This window comes from Polypterus senegalus, chromosome 7 (genome assembly GCF_016835505.1).
Source record: "Polypterus senegalus isolate Bchr_013 chromosome 7, ASM1683550v1, whole genome shotgun sequence".
Classification (NCBI taxonomy): Eukaryota; Metazoa; Chordata; class Cladistia; order Polypteriformes; family Polypteridae; genus Polypterus; species Polypterus senegalus.
Window position 1 is genome coordinate 57,413,027 of NC_053160.1, and position 22,612 is coordinate 57,435,638.

Sequence of the window (22,612 nt, forward strand, 5' to 3'; positions counted from 1 at the left end):
CTATTTTTAATTACAAAATATTAATTAAACTTCTTCTTTATCCAGACTGCAACTGGCTCAAGAAAGAAAGAATAGAAATACTAAATGCAGTACAGTACATTTAGATTTTTCCTTTTTACCCACCTAAGATGAGACTAAAGTACTGTTTCACTACTGAAGATGATTTTGCAGATGACCTGAATCTTTTGTTGCAAATACCGAAGTAAGGCTGAATGCTTTGTGATTACAATTTAAGTACGTATGTAAAATCAGACAAAACCTATGGCCTACATGGAAACATTTGTAAATCCTTACAAGCACTCAGGGATCAGTTGGCACATCTTTCTCAGAACCTTGGCCCATCATGGTAGTATTTGACAAACGCTCCAATGAATCCTGGACTAACTTTAAATCTTTCTTTAAGTCTGTAAATTAACAAATTGCAAAAGGATAACCAATGGAATTAAGACAGATTAGTCATCACCATATTTAATTTATTGAAATAAAATTAAATCAAAATACAGTCCTCTACCTTCTTCTCCATTCTGTAGGTTTTTTAGTTTCAGTACAAGTTTTGAAGCACACGATATCAAGCTGATGGTGTGATGGCGCTCATACTTAACTGTACTTTGCTTCTTTTCAAAAGATATTATGAAGCATCGGGCCATAATGTTTTTTCCTTTATATTTTGGCAAATGTTTACTAATTCATTATCACTCTCTGTTCCTGTTATTATTTTCAGTATTTGACCTGGAATTCCATCCACTCCTGCTGCCTTCTCTTCCTTCAAAAGCTTCATTTACCTCTTGTTGCAACAGAGCTTGTCCTGTCTGTTGTTGATCAAGCTAGTCTTTATTTTCCAAACTGATTTTCATTCATTCCATACAATGTTTTGCTATACTCTCACAATATCTTCATTCTCCATCAGTGATAACCTTTTGTGATTTTTTCCAGACATTGCTTCCCTGTTATTTTGATTTCATACAGTTTCGTACATTTTTCTCTCACTTCATCTGTCACTCTCCCCAATTTGCTGATCAGTCTCATATTGAATTTGTCCTTCTTGTGCACTCACTTTTCCCCCTTTCTACGATTATTATTTCCTACCATTGACTCTGTAACTCAAAGTTTCTTTCCCGATTGTTTCTCCTCCCTTCCGATGTTTTCTTGCATGCTTTACAGGGCTGCTTGCTCAATCAACTATAATTCATTCACATTCTCTATATTCCTTTCATTACTTATTAACCCTTCTCTTAATTACCTCAACTACTCTGCAGTTTTTTTTTCCGATTTCCACTTTAATCATTACTTTCTCTGCCACTATTACTATAAAATGAAAACATCATGTGTAAAAAGACAAATCTAAACACATTAATGGGGAAAAGTGCTTAAAGTAGACAGATAGTATGATGGATTGAAGGAAGATAACTCAGATCATGTTACATTTCTTTCTTAAGTTTCATTACGGACTTTCAGTTTGTTATTTTTATTGTACCTCAAAGTGTGCCACATCCAATGCTTTAAGTAATTTTAGTACAGTGTGTATCTGTAAAACATTATTTTTCATTTTCATTTGCCAGTTTTTATCCACTTACAGTAATAACATTCAGATCATCAAGTCAACAAGACATAAAAAAGGTTGATGGACTGTTTTCAAGTATTAAAAATAATAAAGCATTTACTTAAAATGTACCCTAATGTACAAAAAATTAGTATACAAAATCCCAACTCAATCCTCTTCATCACCTTCAAAACTCTTATTGTATTTTTTCCTTTGGCCTGTGAATAATAATGTTTACAAAAATTAATTATCATATATTAGACATTTAGTCATTTATATTTTATACATTTTCTAATGTCAGCTTGACCTCTATTACAAAATTCTGAGTTTTAACTAAAAAAGAATGGCAAATTGGATTAATGGTAGTAAATAGTATAGTTTTGTCCATTTTTTCAGTATCATCTATACCATACTTGCCAAAACTGTGGCAAAAGCTCCAAAATGTATAATTTAAAGAAATCTTAAAAGAAAAGATTATTAAAATTTGATTTTTTAAATATGCTTTTTTATTATAATGTATAATGTGTGTGTGTGCTTGCTATCTAACTTACTGTAAGAATTTAAAATCTTTTAAAAACATTATTCCTGATTTTATTTGTAAGGCCCCACCCTGGAATGTGGCCAACTACATTTATAAGTCTGTTCTGCCAACATGTAAGAAACTAAATTGTTTGTTCTCTTAATTGCAAACATACTTACATTGCTTGTTAACACATTTACAGCAATCCCCTTCACCTTAGAGTAGATTAAATTAGACATGTGAAAAGACAATTTCCACTCAGGGATTAAAACAGTGTACCAAATACCAAGAAAAACTTTATTAATCCCTAGGGGAATTTTACAGCAGCATAAACAAATCAAACAAGGATAAAGACTCATATGACAAATAATACAATCAATCAGTAAAATATATTGTGGAATAAATCTCTTTGTAAAAGTGCTCCATGAGAATGCCTCCTAGAGGGTTTTTTTTTTTTCATGACAGCATCCAATTTTGCCACCTTCCTCTTTTCCACAACAGGATTCCAGTGTGCCCAGGTTCCACCCTGTGATGGAGCAAGCTTTTTTGATAAGTTTGTTGAGGCATTGTGCATTTTTTGAGCTCGGGTTCCTTCCCCAGGAGACTGCAGAACAGAACAATACACTGGCTACTTCTGCGTGAACATTTCCAGCAACTTGTCCCATACATCAAAAGACCAAAGTCTCCTTAGGAAGTACAGTCTACTCTGGCCCTTCTTGTATAGTCCAGTTTGATGTTTATATTAACTCCCAGGTACCTGTAGAGGGTAGAGTGCTGGCTCTGAGGTTACGGATCTGCATCGGCAATCAGAAGGTTATCATCGAATCCCATAAATGCCAGAAGTGATTCCATTCCATTTGGCCCTTGAGCAAAGCCCTTAACCTGCAATTGCTCCATCCTGGGTATGCCATTAACCTGATTCCAGCCCTGTAAGCAGGTCCTCCAATGTGCAGTATTAGCACTGCAGCCACTGTAAAAAGTCTTAAGATTGATCCACTCCATTCAAAGTAGTGCAGTGCTGAGGTGTCACCCATTGAACGACTGTTCTCAGGGTCTAATTTTGGATCCTGAGGTGGTTCATTGTGTGGTGGGTGCAGCGACATGGTGTAACAGTGCATGCCCCAACCTCATTTACTTGTAGCTATGCATTACTTCACCTTCACCTTGCTGCATATAAGGTTAGTAAAATCATTCTCTTATTAGAATGAGAATCATGTATCCATGATGACCATGCACACCAGGCTTCAAATGTAACATCTGCTAGTATTTCTTACTTTTTGAAGTACTTGGTCTTTGTCTCCAAACAAAATTATTTCTCCTTTGTTGCCTGTATGCCTACATTATAATAAAAAAGTAAGAAGTTAGATCATAACCTGTACATTTTCTTTCTTCTTCTTCTTCTTTCGGCTGCTACCGTTAGGGGTTGCCACAGCGGATCATCTTGTCCGCATATTGATTTGGCAATATTTTACACCGGATGCCCTTCCTGACGTAACCCTCCCCATTTATCCGGACTTGGGACCGGCACAAAGAAACACACTGGTTTGTGCATCCCCTGTGGCTGGGTTATAACCTGTACATTTTTTTAAGCCTTGTGAAAAGATAGAGATAAAAATGTAAAAAAAAAAAGATGGAATGAAAATAATGCTTTTAGATAACACCAGCATCACCTTCAGCAGTATGGTTAAACAACCAATATCATAATGGTAGTTTTATTTTCTGTGGATCAGAATAAGCGGGTGGTGAGTGGAGTGAATGCTGAGTCAGTATTCTTCAACTGGGTCATCAGCTTTCAGGCTGAAGAGGAAAATGACAAGCATGTTAGAAGATGTGTAACCTCAAAGTCTGTCCCTGTAAGACCTGCAGTACACCTACTGTGTCCCTACACTAAAGTTAAGTAAAGTCCAATTCAAAGTTGTCCTCTTACTATATAAAGCCATTATGGCTTTTATCCCATTCATTCCTCAAAACATATTAATGTTAAAGTTGTAGCGGTGCTTAAAACTTCAATTCCCAGCAGACCCTGCAGTGGCTCTGATTGGTCATCTGCTGAGGGCGCAGAGGCTATTGGGTACAAGGAGTCTGGGGCAACATTTAAAAGGGGGCTGGTGATACCAAAAAAGGTGTGTGAAGTTCCTGCCTGTCTACCTTCTGTTCTCATACCTATGGATTCTTGTTTTGTCCTGGATCATCTCTTGTTTTGGGTTATGGTCTGCCTGGTGTCTTCCTGCACATGAGGACTCTCCGAGGATTTGTTGCCATCCTGTGAAGAAAGGAGCACTCCTGATCCATCATCCATCTTCATTTCATCAAGAAATACAAGTAGGACTATTTTTACATTCCCATTCAACGTGCTGATTTCTGGGCTATCTAGCTCCTTCATTCCTATTTCATCTGTTGCTGTTTTCCATGGACTTTATAGTGAGTGTTTATTGTTGTGGTTTGTTTTTGCGTTTATTGTACATCGCCATAAGGGGAACAGGGGTGGGGTCGTTGTTTTCATTTATTATTGTTTAAAACATTCTTTATTGGTGGTTTAGTTACCAGTGGCTTTTTTGCCTCTGATTGTCAATGCGTGACAGTCGGGCCAAGGCTGGGTGCGTCCCTGGAATCTCTACCAAAAAATTTAATAAATCACTGTCTCTTCAATGGTGTGAATCTTAGCAGCACCAGACCACTACAAAGTTGTGCTGGAAAATAAATTAGCAGACTGTAGAAGGTTTAGAAAGAAGGTATATTGATAGCTAAAGATGGAGAAATAATGTCCTTTTTTTTAGAACTATGCATGTGAATTGTCAGAAAACAGGCTGGAGTCAGAGCACAGAAGTCAACAAGTACCAAAAAAGTACCAAAATGATAAAGTAACATTCAGAGTGTTTACATGCACTTTAATAACCTGGTTATACACAGAGACCTGATTTCTGAAATGCCATGTAAACCCTTACTATGGCTAATGAAACCAGGTTAATACACATAGATTTTATGTGCAAGTAACTCAGATATGTGGTCATGTAAACCCTTAACTGGGTTACTGTTAAGAATTTCCTAAGTATGCGCATGTCCATCGCACTTTGTTTGCCTGCGCATGTATTAGCTTCACACATGCTTTCAGCATTCATGAGTAGACGCGTCCACAAGATACATTTCCTGAGGCAAATGTTCGGGTAATTGCATTACTCACTCTCCTGGTTGAAGTAATCTGTTTCAGTATGAATCATCAGTAGCTCAGGTCAGAGACGTAAAAAGAGGATGGGTGTTATTTACCTCACAGCACATGATGGGCCAAAAGTATTTATAAAGCAGAAGGAAATAATTATGCTTAGCTATGGTTCTGGTCAGTTTCATGATGGTTCATATATGGGTTTAGAATTTAATAACAAATTCTGGCCAGTCAAAAGTGCAATTTTTCATATTAAGGAAGAAAGGGTAACACAAAGGTAAGGCACTGTTTACACATTACATTTTATAATAAATAACTATATAACATAAAATTACTTTTTTTGGAATTAATTATAATTACAACTAATTAACTTTACTTACACTGCTTTAGGAGACAGAGATTAGTACAGTAACTCTTTTTTGTGCAGTTTAATGACATTAGATCATTTTCCCAAGGGAGAACTCCATAGGTGGACTTCAGCATGTAAACATGTGTTTTTAAGAAACCAGGTTTCAGTTACTCACCTAATCCTGATTTTGTGTATGCATGAAAATACACTGAGCAAGAGTCAAAAAATGAACCAAGATGCCTTTAAATCCGCTTTTTCTATTATATTGATTTTAGAAGGTGTTTTGTTGTATTCATATTTTTGTACCTTTATGTAAAAATTTTTATTGCTTCTCTCATTTCTATAATTTACTACATTGCTTATTTGCCATGATTTATACATTGCTGTGGGAAAATTCTAGATCAAGAATTCTGAATATTCCATCAGTTTTCTAATTTATCTGAAAGCTGATTATTTTTTGTCATGTTAGATCCTGATGGGCACCAATATTTTTTGTTGTTTGTGTCTCCCTTATCCATGGGAACAATCCCTGGATTCTGTGAGAAATACACGCTGATGACATCTGAATCGGTGACAGATTTAAAGGTTGTCCAAAATGATACCATAGTATCCAAATTTATGATCCCAAAACCCTTTCTATGCCTTGTCTTTGTGATGTAATTATTTTTGATCTCCTGGTATTTGCCTTTGTGCACTTGTTTCTTGGTTTCAAATTCTTGTCTTGTGCTCCGTATTTTTTATGATTTGAGCTCACAGTTTTGGGGGCAGTTCCTAGATCGAAATGGATAGGCAGCCCCACCTGTTGAGGAACCACCCACAAAGCACAAGGAGCATAATAGAACATGTACCTTTCACAACAACTCATTTATAGGTTTTTGAGTTTACCTTTCCATCTCCTGATCCTGCCAAATAAATTTTATTTCCTGTTCTCTCAGTGCAGTATATATACCAGGAAGATATACTTCTTATTGTTTTCATCTGAAACATAGTATGCATTGACACAAAGCCATCATAAACCATTGTGCCGTTGCATCACATGGCTAGTGCTGTGGTCAACAAAAATATGAACGTGCAGTCAGTAGTGAGCATAATGTCATTTTTATTATTGCTAAATACAGGGCGAGTCAAAATTATGTTAACATTTGAATGGTGGAAACAATTTATTCACAAAACATACTTCATATGTGGAAGATGATTAACAGGAATGCCTCAACCTGTTCACCATCATGTTCAACACACAAAAACCAAAGAGCAACAGTGTCATTTAAAGCCCGGACACATTTCGTGGGGGAACAGATGATACCACAGTCTGTATACTGTTCTTCAGGTCACTGACATCATGAACTTTTCTGCTATACATGCTCTCCTTCACCATACCCCATAACCAGAAGTCACAGGGTGTCAAATCAGGGGTGTATGGAGGCCATGGCACTGGTTCACCACGACCTATCTATTGACCTGGAAAGGTGTGGTCGAGATAAAAATATTCCATTAGTGTTAACAAATTTTTGACTCATCCTGTATATAAAGATTTAAATACCACTTCATTTTAAAAGTCCAGTAATAACAAAGTAAATAAAAGCATCTTTTTTGTTTGCTTGTCTAGCTCAAATTGATTTTTGTCAGTACTAATTTAAATTCAGTTACAAATGGTACAAAATAAACTAACTGCCTACCTTTTGATATGTACAAGATATCTTCACAAGGCACAATGCCCAAATGATATGTTTTAATTTTGAAAATTAACATTATATTACAGCAAACAAATAAATTATCATTTCTGAGAACAGTACTGGCATTCCTTGTAATGTATTAACAATGCACTGACCATTGAGTTAAACTTGACTCAATTCATTACATTACTAATTAATAGCCTCCTGTTAATTTCATCAGTTTTGACTGATTGTTATAAAGTCAATATTATTTTCTAAAATTTGTTATATACGCAGTAAAATCGCTATCGTATATAAGCTAGCCATTATTTTTTTTAAGAGTACTACTATAACAATTAACAATATAACAGTATAACAACAGCTTTATAATTCATTAATAGTATAATCAAGGGAGATGTATATAAAAATGCATGTATGCAATATAAGTTGATTTTTTAAAATAAATTAAAAGCTTTGCCTAAAATGAGCAAAGTGCATGAGCATTAGAAGTGTAAACCTCTGGCCAACTAACAATATGACACAGTATAGACATATGAAGAAACCATGCAATATAAAAATGTTCCCAGGAATTTTTCATGATATAATATGTTTTGCAAGCAAAATTCAAAACATCCTCTATGTGGGTTTTAAATATAATCACATCTGTTCTAAATATGAGCCTATCAGTCATATTACAAACAGGGCTGGCTCTAGAATTTTTGCTGCCCACTGTTTATAATCCGATAGTTTGCACTGATCATGCAGATAATGCAGGCATTTTATATCGGCTAAAATTATATATTTGTTTTAATGAAGTTCAAAATTCTTGGTAAATGATGCCAAAGAAAAAAGCAGTTTATTACAAATATTAAGTAAATGAATGTAAATTTGATTTAACATTTTAGATGGATTATATTTTATTTAAAAATGTGTAAATACAAACATGATAATATTTTGGTTTTTTTTTCGTCTTATACAATTTCATGTATTAGGAATATGTTAGTTTTCACATACCCCTTGGGGTCAGAGACTGTACAGCGCCCCTGGAGCAGTTACAGGTTAAGGGTCTTGCTCAAGGGCCCAGCAGAGTAGAATCTCTTTTGGCAGTGACAGGGATTTGAACCGGCAACCTTCTGGATACCAGCACAGATCCTTAGCCTCGGAGCCACCACTCCGCTATATTAATATATATATACAGTATAACAAAAATAAATAGGTTAATTGGTCTACTGTAGTTTCATTTGAGAACAGAACTTTAGTTTTAAAAAGGAAACTATACTTATAATTATGTTTAACTAAAGGTATTTACAAATATAAAAATAAAAGTCATTGAAATTTAAAACTGACTTCATCTTTGCAAATTTAGAAACAATTTATTTTAAATTCATTGTTTAGACCAGTAACAAGGTTCCTGAAAACAACATATATATAACCCACACAAATGACTGCCACATTTTATAATAGGGTTTTTCTGTAATTATTCTCTAATTTCTAAAATTATTTCTGGTAATACTGATCTTATATATAAACGTCTACGCATGAAAGTGTGTGTGTGTGTGTGTGTGTGTGTGTGTCTGTCTGTCCAGCCTGGAAGTGAGAGGTGGAGTCGGGGTAAGGGCTCCACCTCCGAGGATACACAAGCGTGGCCAGCACGTCAGCAAGGCAAAACCTTAGCGGCTAATACAGGAGCGAGGTGAGCACATTGGCAAACGGTATCCCTTTAACTTTTCCTCCTGCCGCTAATACACAAGCGAGGTGAGCACGGCAAAACAAAACCTCCGAAGAAACTTTCAATTACCTGACATCTCAACATTTCAATTTTTTTTCTGACGATTTCAATAGTTTCTAGGACCCCTTGCTTTTTACAGCACGGGCTTACTCAGCTAGTGTATAATAATAATAATAATAATAATAATAATTACTATTATTATTATGCCCATCATAAAATATAGAGAGATATAGATAGAGGTTAGGAGCATGCGCTGATACAGTGGTGCTGCACCCACCACATGACAAACCAACTCAGGATCCAGATTAGAGTGCAGCCATGCAATGGGTGACACCTCAGCACCACACTAGTTCAGATGGAGTGGATGGAGTGGAACAGTGTGAGATTTTTTTATGGTGGTTGGAGTGCAGGTTTTCCCTGCAGGTTGGAGGGCCTACATGCAGGGATGGATACAGATTAACGTCATACCCAGGATGTAGCATATGCAAGTCAAGAAATGCCAGGGTAAAAAAATGTATGCTGACCAGTTCAACAATTAGGCAGAAATCCGTTGCTGGATTATTTTTGTTCCTGAAATTGTTTCATAAAAGATACATATACAATCCTTCTAAAATCACTTGTAATGGCAATGCTTCCTTGTAAAATAAACAAAGAAATGGAAATAAAAATATAAGCATAAATCCAAAATCTTCATTAACTTAATGTCAAAATAAATAGGCAAAATAAGATAAAGAATAAATTTGTGGAAACAGAAACAGTACTGAAACAAAAGTAAAGTTACAAATGTGCACCTAAAGAAGAAATAAAAAACAAGAATGTTCAGCATAAAGAGTGAAGTGGAATACGCTGTAGCATCATCCTGGGGGTTTGAAAGACCACCCGTAAAGGACTTGTGTAGGTCATCAGATATTGAGACCAAACATCACTAGTATACGAAATATAAAATAACATTGTAGCAGCCAGAAGACTGAAGCACGTATCAATCACATGGGGCCAAGTATGTGCCGGATTACAGCAGGAAAAGAGCGCTTACAGATGATGTGAAGTGAGACATTGGACTGACGGTAGAACTACCTAGAAACATCCCATCTGTTCCATGGCTTTCTAGTGCATGCTGTTTAAGCCTGAGCACCCTGCAGAGAGTGTTGTTACAGGAGTATCAGTTATCAGGTTCAAGAGGTCTGACTTTTTCCAATAGTGATGACAAAGAGGAGCTGCCAGGGATTATTTTTATTGCTGTGGCACCTAACAGTGAAGAGGTTTAGCGATCTGCCCATATCCTATTGTTAAATATATCTGTTTGTTTGAGGTCTAATATTTACACATCCTGCATGGTCTTTGCTTGTGTGTATGTCTCTTCTGTCCACTTGCTTATTTAAATATAATACAGTAATGGGTGTTGGTCAGTTGTATTGAGACTAAGTTAGGGTCTGTATCATTTAAAACAGTGTTGTCTCCTCAAATTTTGCCACCCTAGGTAACCATCTAGTTCGCAAAAAATGGTACAGCCAAGATGATGCATGTCATTTTTACTGCATAATCTCAAAGTCATGAAATTATGGAACACATTTTGTCCCCAAATTTTATTTGCCAGAGTTTGTCAAATTACATGACTACTGATATTAGAAGTACAGTTGGTTCAGAGTTTCAGTGGTATTTAATTTTTCTCTACTTGTCAGCAGTGAAGCTGATACGGCCCAAAAGAATTTTCAAAGACATTAAAATGTTCTACTCTCATAGTTTTTAGCTTGTCTAGCATGTTAGATATCAAGCATTCTAGGAAAAAGTCTATTTCATTTGAATGCTCCAACCTTAAACACCATATAACTTCATTTGTAACACGCCTACTGGGATAGATGCTAGCTAAATTGGATTATTTGACTTTCATAATTGGTTGGATGTATAATTTTGTAATACTATACTGTTTTCATTAAATAACATATAACTGTTTAAAAACAAACTAAAGGTTGTTATATTTCATTGTATGGCTATCTCATTTATTACTTAGGTCACTAAGCTTTCACTTAGTTTAATTATTTAAATCAATACATTTCTTGACTACTCAATTTCAGCATTCCCAAAGGTAAAAAAGAATTTGTTGCTGTTATCTTGGCAGTGCTGGCTGAAAGCTGATTTATATTTTACACAATGGGTGTTACACAGTCTTTGTTCTGGATTTCATGAGTAGTGAGCCATTTGCAGTAAAGTAAGATAATTCTCTTGAGTACTTGAATGCTTTCTGAACATCCTTTATGTGATTAAAAAAAATGAACTTTGTACATTTCTAACACTGAGAGAAGTGACCACAGATAACTCTGAGCCAAGGAAATATTTTAGTTACAGAGATTCCACAATTCCTCATTTCACTGTGTCTTCCCTTACCCCAGTCATCATGAATTTTCTTTACCTAAGTGAGCTAAATTGGAAAGTGAATTAATTGTTCAGCCGCAGATGATTAACAACATAAACAGCTGACCTTAACATGTGCATTGTGGTTTAGATGTAAAAAATGTAGTCCAGTGACAAAGAACAAAAAGAGAAGTGGACTGGGAGATGACAACTTTTAGGTTTAGCCAAAAAAAATGTCAACAAACAGGCATACTTCCTGAAGCAGAAAATGAAAAAGGTCAGCAAACAAAACTGAAATATGAGGCAAAGTTTGTAGTCAAAATAGAGTAAAAAAAAAAACATCCCAACAGCGATTATTCATCTAAATTAATTTTATTTTTTGTGTAGCACTCTGAGAGTGTTGTGTTAAGTTCACAGTCAAATTAACATTATTTTACAAATTAACAAATTTTACAAATTATTAATTACATAATGCACACAGTAAAACAAAGGAATATGTAGCATGTATGTCCTTTATAATCTTTGAAATATGGGCAGTTGACAACAGAGAAGTGGAAAACAAGAACTCTAGCCAGCAGCATCTCTGGAGAAAATAAACCCTTGTGGGGTCCATGGTCAGTTATAATTAAAAGACATAACTGGAATCAAAAACAAAAGAATCTTTTCATTGTTGGGTCCTAAGGCTCCAGTATCTCTAGTATAGTTTCCATGAGCAAGAAAACAACATGGAAGTAGAATAGAAGAAAGTCAGTAACAGTTCTTATATTTTTTGTACAATTAAGTTACAAGGATGTAACATGCACAACTAATCAGCAGCTCTAGACTGGGTATGCTAGTGTAAAGTAGTGAGTCTTCAGCCTGGATTTAAATAAACAGGCAGACCATTCCTCAGCTTTGATGTCTTTTACCAAAAAATTACCTCAGAACATTAAAATAGTTTTGATGAGAATACTCCATTGCATCCCAACAAAGCTTATCAATCCTATTTACATAATTCATCCAAAATTACATCAAGTTATGTGATAGACTTGATAACATTCCCCTGCAGTTTTATCTTAGGAATCTTTAGTAGACCAGCATCTTGAGATCTTAATCACAAGATGAAACTGGTTCAAAACGCTCCAGCTAGACTTTTGATAAGTACACGACCATAGCTTGCTTGTTTCAGCTTCCCTTCATTGGCTTCCAGTCTGTTACACAGGTGGATTTTAAGGAACTATCGTTTGCTTGTAAGTGCCTAAATTGGTTAACATCTTCCTAACTCTTCTATCTCAGACACTCTCAGTAGTGCCAAGGGCTCAACTAAAACTTAAAGATGAGTGGGATTTTGCAACAACTGTTCCTAGGTTTTGAAACAAACAACCTGCTTATGCTGCGGTGGGCTGGCACCCTGCCCGGGGTTTGTTTCCTGCCTTGTGCCCTGTGTTGGCTGGTATTGGCTCCAGCAGAACGCCGTGACCCTGTAGTTAGGATATAGCAGGTTGGATAATGGATGGATGGAACCCGCTTATGTCAGGTCTGCTACAACTGTGGCCATTTTTGAATCCAGGTAAAAACACATAATTTGTCTTTGTTTTTTAATTAGAATTGACTTATTTAGTATTTTTACTGCTTTTTATACCTTTTGTTTAACTTTATCCAGTCTTAAAAATATAGTTATTTTAACCTTGTTTATTTTAATATAGAGTACTTTGGTCAACATAGATTATTTTAAATGTGCTTTAGAAATGAACTAAACTAAAAATCTGAACTTAATGTCCATTCTAGTTTATGTGTAATAATAAGTTTGGGTAGGAAGGAAGGGCTTTGAAATCAGCACTTATTGTAACTAGAGTACAGAGTAAAGTTTTAATGAAAGCAATTTGGTTGTATTTTCTAGGGGTAGTTAGTAAAAATCTAAAAAAAACATTTCCGGCGCCGCATCCGAGTGGCAGCCTTTCCAGCAGCTCCGTCTATGACTTTATCTTTTTACCTTTTTATCTCTATTTTTCTCTATTTCACTGATCACTTCTACCACTTTCTTTTATGTGGAATTGCTCCCTGGACACTTTTTACTATTTTACTATTTGACATGGATTTTTACACTCCGAGAATCGCCTATTCAAGTAGTCAGCTTAAAGCACTGAGAAGAAATGCTTATGCCGGTGGTTCCTTATTTACCTGACGAGGTACAAAGACGATATCGGGGCAGCCGAGCTGGCGCAAAGATAAAAGATAAGATTAAATCTAGACAACTTGAGAGAAAATGGCGTTATAAACCGTTGGTGCCTTCTGTGATCCTGGGAAATGTAAACTCACTTCCAAATAAGATCGACGAACTGGCTGTGCTGGTGAAAATGTCAGAACCTACAGAGAATGCAGCTTGCTGTGTTTTAGTGAAACGTGGCTAACGTCTATCATCCCAGATGCTAACGTGGAGCTACCCGGGTTTAGCACAGTTAGAGCGGACAGAGACGCAAGTACCTGCAGAAAGAAGAAAGGCGGAGGACTCGCTCTCTATGTCAATACAAAGTGGTGCAACTCAGGACATGTAAACGTTAAAATCTCTACTTGCTGCAGGGACATCGAACTGTTGGCCGTAAGTCTGCCCTATTACTTGCCCAGAGAGTTTGGACAGGTGATTGCTGTTATTGTTTACATCCCCCCTCAAGCAAACCCGGAGATGGCGAGTGACATCATCCATTCCGCAGTTGCTAAGTTACAAACGCAGCACCCTGAGGCACTTGTGCTAATCGCTGGAGACTTTAACCATGTAACGCTGGACAAAACATTACCTGCCTTCTCCCAGTATGTGGATTGTAACACTCGAGGAAACAGGACTATCGACCTACTGTATGCAAAGTTAAAGACGCATACAGCACCACCCCGCTGCCTGCACTTGGGAAAGCAGATCATAACCTGGTTCTGCTTCAGCCTCAATACAAACCAAGAGTGAGGGCGCTACCTACAACTACATGCCCATTCAGGAAGTGGTCCCCTGAGGCAGAGCAGGCTCTGAGAGACTGCTTTGGAACTACAGACTGGGATATATTGCTTGGGTCACATAGTGAGAACATTGAAGAGGCTGTTGAATGCACAACTGATTACATCAACTTCTGTATGGACATTGTAGTTCCAGTAAGAACAGTATGCTGCTATGCTAACAACAAGCCATGGGTTACAAGTGACATCAAGGGCCTTTTGAACCAGAAGAAAAGGGCTTTTAAAGGTGGTGATAAGCATGAGCTCAATTGCGTGCAGAAGGAACTCCGAGTCCAGCTCAGGGCGGCAAAGAGCAGTACAGGAGAAAGCTGGAGCAGAAGTTGCAGAACAACAGCATGAAGGAAGTGTGGGATGGGATGAAGATTATCACTGGCTGCAGCTCAAGCGGGTGCCGCCATGAGACAGACGTGGAGAGAGCAAACCAAATGAACAACTTCTTTAATAGGTTTGATCACAGTAACCCACTCTCACCTCGGAGTACTGCATCCTCCAACCATCCTTCTGCTGATACCAGCATAGGTGAGACATCCCCACCCACAATTACAGCAGCCCAGGTGAGCAGAGAGCTGAAAAGACTTTGTGCCAGCAAAGCAGGGGGTCCAGATGGTGTATCTCCACGATTGCTGAAGGCCTGTGCGTTGGAACTGGGGAGTCCTCTACAGCATCTTCAACCTGAGCCTGGAACAGGGAGAGTCCCAAGGCTTTGGAAAACATCTTGTATCACTCCTGTCCCAAAGGTATCACGTCCTAGTGAGCTGAATGACTTCCGCCTGTTGCTCTGACGTCACATCTGATGAAGACCATGGAGGGCTGCTGCTTCACCACCTGAGGCCACAGGTCCGCCACGCCTCACCCTCTGCAGTTCGCATACCAGGAGAAGGTGGGAGCGGAGGATGCCATCATCTATATGCTTCACCGATCCCTCTCCCACCTGGACAGAGGCAGTGGTGCTGTAAGAATTATGTTTTTGGACTTCTCTAGCACCTTCAACACCATCCAACCTCTGCTCCTTAGAGACAAGCTGACTGAGATGGGAGTAGACTCACACCTGGTGGCATGGATTGTGGACTATCTTACAGACAGACCTCAATATGTGCGTCTTGGGAACTGCAGGTCTGACATTGTGTGCAGCAATACAGGGCGCGCAGGGACTGTACTTTCTCCGGTCCTGTTTAATCTATATACATCAGACTTCCAATATGACTTGTAGTCCTGCCACGTGCAAAAGTTCGCTGATGACACTGCTATTGTGGGCTGCATCAGGAGTGGGCAGGAGGAGGAGTACAGAAAGTTAATCAAAGACTTTGTTAAATGGTGCGACTCAAACCACTTACACCTTAACACCAGCAAGACCAAGGAGCTGGTGGTGGATTTTAGGAGGCCCAGGCCCCTCATGGACCCTGTGATCATCAGAGGTGACTGTGTGCAGAGGGTGCAGACCTTAAATATCTGGAAGTGCAGCTGGATGACAAATTGGACTGGACTGCCAATACTGATGCTCTATGTAAGAAAGCTCAGAGCAGACTATACTTTCTGAGAAGGTTGGCATCCTTCAACATCTGCAGTAAGATGCTGCAGTTGACAGTTGTGACGAGTGCCCTCTTCTATGCGGTGGTGTGCTGGGGTGGCAGCATAAAGATGAAAGACGCCTCACGCCTGGACAAACTTGTTAAGAAGGCAGGCTCTATTGTAGGATTAAAGTTGGACAGTTTAACATCTGTGGCAGAGCGACGGGCACTAAGCAAACTCCTGTCAATCATGAATAATCCACTGCATCCACTGAACAGTGTCATCTCCAGGCAGAGGAGTAGCTTCAGTGACAGACTTTTGTCACTGTCCTGCTCCACTGACAGACTGAGGAGATCGTTCCTCCCCCACATTATGCGACTCTTCAATTCCACCCGGGGGACTAAATGCTAACATTAATTTTATTTTAATTTTTTTCATTTTTATTACTATTTAATTTAATATTATTTAATCTATCTACTGAACAGTGTCATTTCCAGGCAGAGGAGTAGCTTCAGTGACAGACTTTTGTCACTGTCCTGCTCCACTGACAGACTGAGGAGATCGTTCCTCCCCCACATTATGCGACTCTTCAATTCCACCCGGGGGACTAAATGCTAACATTAATTTTATTTTAATTTTTTTCATTTTTATTACTATTTAATTTAATATTATTTTATCTATCTATCTATCTATCTATCTATCTATCTATCTATCTATCTATCATCTAGTAATGGTTCTTGTTAGCAACATTTTGAATAATATGACGGTGGCAATTTAAGTTAAAAAATTATTTGTTTTCTAATAAAATTTCCAAGTAAAGTTACTATGTTACCATATTGAACATCTGAATATAATTATGGAACACATTTCAACACATTTCTGTGCAATCTAATCAGAGCATCAGCATGGAAGGCTGCACAGACAAGACTTCTGAGTTAAAGTTACTGATCATCAAACTCAAGATGAAAATAAAAGAAATACGCAGTAGAATAGAAGTACTGAGCCATGACAAACCAGATGAACTGAACCAGGACATGAAGCATTAGGAATTATGCTTAAGCAATAATTTTGATTTAAAGTTGTAAGAAAATGTAGTAAAATGGGCAATAGTATAGAGAAAACATGAACAAGTTTTGAGAATAAAATCAAAGTATTTCGCTTCACCCAGAAGAAGTAAAGCACAGGGTCACAACTCGCATCTAAAGTATAACCATGTGTGCTGACGATTAATGAATATCTGCCCTAGAATCTGAATGCAATGTACTTCATAATAAAACGTTTAGTGCCTGAAGATAGGTAAAGATGAAAAACCTCCAAATTGAAGGACTAAATGATAAACTTGAAAGTTCCTGCCCAGTGTATTTTGTAGGAGAATATTTTTCTAAAATATTGGGAGTGGACTTTAAACTTAACCCAGAGATCTTAAAGGCTTATCACCCATGTGGATTGAATGCTTTAAAGCCTAGAAGCCTCACTGTTAGATATGATAAATCATGGGATAAAATAAACTTGCTATTTCATATTCGGAAACAGTCAAATCCATAAATTCTCTGCTACATCCTCTGCAAACCAGGAGGAATTTTACAGCAATAACCAGCGCCTACGTAGGGCTGAAATGAAATATAGTGCTCTGTTTCCAGCTTAACTCAAAGTAACAGTTTACGGTTTATTCTGTATCTTCACCTCTCCAGAGGAAGCTAAAAAAGAGCTAAAAGACTGATTCTGACAATCTTTAAAACATAAAATAAACATTATATGGAGCAAATCTTATCTAAGAAATGCAAAAAAGAATACCAGTAATATCTTAATATAAAACACTTCCACTTCTTTTTCTTTTCTTTCTAATTATTATTTTTTGTTTTTATTTGAACACCATAGTAATATTTAAATCTTTTGTTGATCTTTTACAGGGATTTGATATTATAATAGTATAAATGTAGTATAACATAGTATAGAATAAAGAGAGTACATTTAGTACATTTTATATTACATTGTATATGTGTAGACAATAACTAATAGAAATTAAGAGCACGTGTTAATAATAGAAATAAGTGTATATGTGTGTAAATCATCTACATGCACATGCATGCATATGCATGTGTATGCTTATATATGCTGACTAAATTATTTACTTATTTTACCTGTTCTTAGATAACACTATAACAAAAGTAAAACTAAAATACAATATTAAAACAGTAGATAGATAGATAGATAGATAGATAGATAGATACTTTATTAATCCCAAGGGGAAATTCACATAATCCAGCAGCAGTATACTGATACAAAGAAACAATATTAAATTAAATAGTAATAAAAATGAAAAGAATTAAAATAAAATTAATGTTCGTGATTTACTCCGGGTGGAATTGAAGAGTCGCATAGTGTGGGGGAGGAACGATCTCCTCAGTCTGTCAGTGGAGCAGGACAGTGACAAAAGTCTGTCACTAAAGCTACTCCTCTGCCTGGAGATGACACTGTTCAGTGGATGCAGTGGATTCTTCATGATTGACAGGAGTTTTCTTAGTGCCCGTCGCTCTGCCACAGATGTTAAACTGTCCAACTTTAATCCTACAATGGAGCCTGCCTTCTTAACAAGTTTGTCCAGGCGTGAGGTGTCTTTCATCTTTATGCTGCCACCCCAGCACACCACCGCGTAGAAGAGGGCACTCGCCACAACCGTCTGGTAGAACATCTGCAGCATCTTACTGCAGATGTTGAAGGATGCCAACCTTCTCAGAAAGTATAGTCTGCTTTGACCTTTCTTACATAGAGCATCAGTATTGGCAGTCCAGTCCAATTTGTCATCCAGCTGCACTCCCAGATATTTATAGGTCTGCACCCTCTGCACACAGTCACCTCTGATGATCACAGGGTCCATGAGGGGCCTGGGCCTCCTAAAATCCACCACCTGCTCCTTGGTCTTGCTGGTGTTAAGGTGTAAGTGGTTTGAGTCGCACCATTTAACAAAGTCCTTGATTAGTTTCCTATACTCCTCCTCCTGCCCACTCCTGATGCAGCCCACAATAGCAGTGTCATCAGCGAACTTTTGCACGTGGCAGGACTCGAGTCATATTGGAAGTCTGATGTATATAGATTGAACAGGACCGGAGAAAGTACAGTCCCCTGCGGTGCCCCTGTATTGCTGCACACAATGTAGTAGTGTATAGTGTAGCAGTATATAATGTATATAATATATATCAATAATATATATCAATAAGCATATGTCTTTTGGAATATCAGTCTCAACTACTGTAACTAAATACAGCTGTTTAATATCTGACTCTAGGATTATTCTACCTAGATAGATAGATAGATCTTTATTGTCCCCAGGTACTGTACTATTATAAAGATTTGAGGGTTTTTATCAGTTGTTGTCTCAGTTTAATCATTACTTCACTGCTGCCAGGAGGAATCTTCGTTTTGGGCACATCCTATCTCTTGGCATGTCAAAGGACTGGGACTCTGTGATGTTTGATTTTAGCCTGACAGGGAGACAAGATGTGGAAAGAGAATGGAAAGAGAGCAAGTTGTTCTTTCTCAATTTCTTTTGCTGTATCTCCACCATTTTGTTATTTATCTGGCTAGCTTAACAATTTAACACCCAGCAATAAGTATTTCAAATTCGCACTAAATCTGAGATTTGATATAATACTGCTTTTATTTAAGATCCAAACATGTGTTCTAATGTTCAGAAACAAAATATATCTACACAATCATGTATCTTTATAAGTTGAAATGTAAAAAGCCTCAATCACTGCCTAAAGAGAAAAAAGTATTCTCCCATCTCACTGGCTTAAAGGCCAAGATAGTATCTTTACAGGAGACTCAAATAACGAGTAAGGGCCAGTTTTAACTGAAAAGAGACTGGACTGGCAAAAGCTTTCATTTCTAACTAAAATAAAAAAAACAGATCTGTGGGAATTTTAATTGTAAAACAATCCCAGTTTTAGCAATAGATGTAGTATTTGATCCCAAAAGGCAATGTCATGATGGTGGAGTACATATTCAAATATATAAGTTTTTTTCATATATTTCTAACATATATTCACCTAATATGGATGACAGTGAATTAATGCAAAATGTGTTTTATTGTTTCCTAATATGAGCACTCATTGAATGATTTTAGCTGGAGATTTTAATTGAATTTTAATTGTAGACTTGGATACATCCTTGACTACAGTAACTATGACATCTAAAACTGCAAGGACAATTACAAATTTATTACAGATCATGATCTGTCAGACCCTTGGAGATTTTAATTTCCAACTTCAAAATAAAGCTTCTTTTTCTTCTTAGTACATCATAGTGACTCAAGTATTGATTATTTCCTCATTGATAATAATTTCCTGCCCACTATCAAATCTTGTAAGTAAGATGCTATTGTCATCTCTGACCACACTCCTATTATTTGGTGCTCATACCATTATACCCTACATACTCAACTTGTCCCTGGTGTCTTAACTCTCTGTCATTACAAGATCAGGACTTCATAGAATTCATTATCAGACAAACTGGTGGAAACCTCTGAGAAACTGTGAGGGAAGTTTTAAGAGGACAAATTATTACATATCTCTCTCATAAAAAAATAAACTTGAGACTAGGAAGGCCTCAAATGTAATTACAGAAACCTCCGGAATAGATTATGAGTACACCAGATCTCCTAACGAGGTACTCAATGGAAAAAGACTAAGTTATGATCATTTATCATTAACATCATTCATAGAAGCTAGAGAAAATAAAATGTTATCCCCAAAATTTTGCCAAGCATTAATTACCAAGTTTTTCTACACTGTGTATCATACAAACCAATTTTTCCCTTGCATAATGATATTAGGATACTACAATGATATCACAAGCAGGCTAAGTCTTTCCAAATATCATGTCCGGTAGCAGTGCAGTCATGTATAATGCTACTTGTTGGATTTTTGGGACTTTGTCACATCGTGCCCATCCTAGTATATCAGATGTACCCCTTACCATTTTGGTATGGAGCCAGGGCTGATCATAAGACCAATCTGGATTTGTTAAAGACAGACAGACACTCAGCCTCAAAGTTTCAGTGTCTTTTTTATGTAATATACTCACCCACAAAATCTGACTTACCAGAAGTCTTAGTATCTTTGGATGCAGAAAATTACTTTAACAGAATCAATTGCAACTTTCCTGTTTAGTAAACTACATCAAATTTAGGTTTGACCCCAACATATCCACATGAAACTACTTTGTACTAGTCCAGAAGCCTCAGTCCATATTAATATCAAGAATTCAGATTACTTGCCCACTATCACCAATACTTTTCATGACAGCTGTTGAGCCATTTGCTATTTATTTGCAGATAAAAACCAGAGAATAATTTTAAAAAAGTACTCAAAAAATATTACTATATGCTAATGATATGGGGTATGCATTATATATTAGACCCACAGTCATCTCTAGTATTAATCTTAAATGTCTTACATTTTAAAAACTAAAAATTTTCAAATGTGCACAATACATGAGAGATTTTAGTTTTAGATTTTAAATACATTTGAAAACTTCTGAAAACATATTTTCACTATGTCATAGTGTAGATATTGAGTTAGATTGATCAACAAAAATGGAAAATGTATCAATTTAAAATTCAATCTACAACACAATAAAGTATGCAGCAAGGGGTCTGAATACTTTCTGAATCCACTGTACAGTAAGCGGAAGAAGGTGTGCATAATAAAGCCAGTATTGCAAAGATGGTGATGAGCATGAAATGGTGTTTCAGAAACTGGAACTAGTAAAATTAGCTGTCATCAAACATAGCACAGTGTACCTTTAAACTTTAAGAAGATCGACATGATGTTAGCAGCTACCATATGAGTTTATAAAAAATAAATAACTTATACAGCACCATTTTATCTCTTAATTCTTCAAGTGACGCACAATCTCCCAATATAGAAAGGGCTTCTAAAATTAGCTACAATTGTCTTAAATTGTTTTTTTTGAGCAGACTCATTTAAAATCAAAGAGAATGGCTTTCTGGACAAAGTATATGAATTTTCAATTTCAGACACTTTTCAAGTGCATATTGTGAAATCTGTCTAGCCGCATTGATCAAAACTTCCAATTGCCTTTTAAATTGGGTGTAATGAAGAAATCCCTCTGGGCTTCATTAAAATTCATAAACAAAATAAATATAAGATGGACCAAGGATTTGAAAATAGGCCAAATTTTTTAAAATATTCCTACTTAACTTTCCCTTCGTGAAATAGTAATCACCTGAAAATGTGGCTGTATAAATCAAAATGTTTTTCTCGTTTTCTGCGTTACTTTCCTCTAGCAATGTCATACAGCAATCAATAAATGTCTAATCTCAAAGGGTACATGAAATCACTGGACTGCAGCTAATTGGTAAATGTTTGCAATTTCTTTTTTATCTTAGATTCATTTCTTTCCCACACAAATAGATGATTTCAACTATTATTTATTATTTTCTAAAAAAAGTGCTGCTGTGATTATTGGCAATTTAGGCTACAAAATTGCCTTATGTTCTATATACCGCACTTGTTGAAATCAAATTACTACAGTTGTTTGTAAACAGCAATTAAATGAATCATGCATGTTTTATGTATGACCTGGATAAAAAGACATTTGAAGGAAATTTTGCAAATAACCTCAAAGAAAAAAAATTATTAGAGGAAAGAACTTCATATAGAAGTACCCAGCAAGAGAAATAACAAAATATACCGTATGTCTTAAGAATAAAGAATTAGTCGTACTAGTAGGCACTTAGTGATCATATTGCAGCATACTTTTCTTCGGGGCAGGTTGGTGGAGTCGTGATAAGTTCTG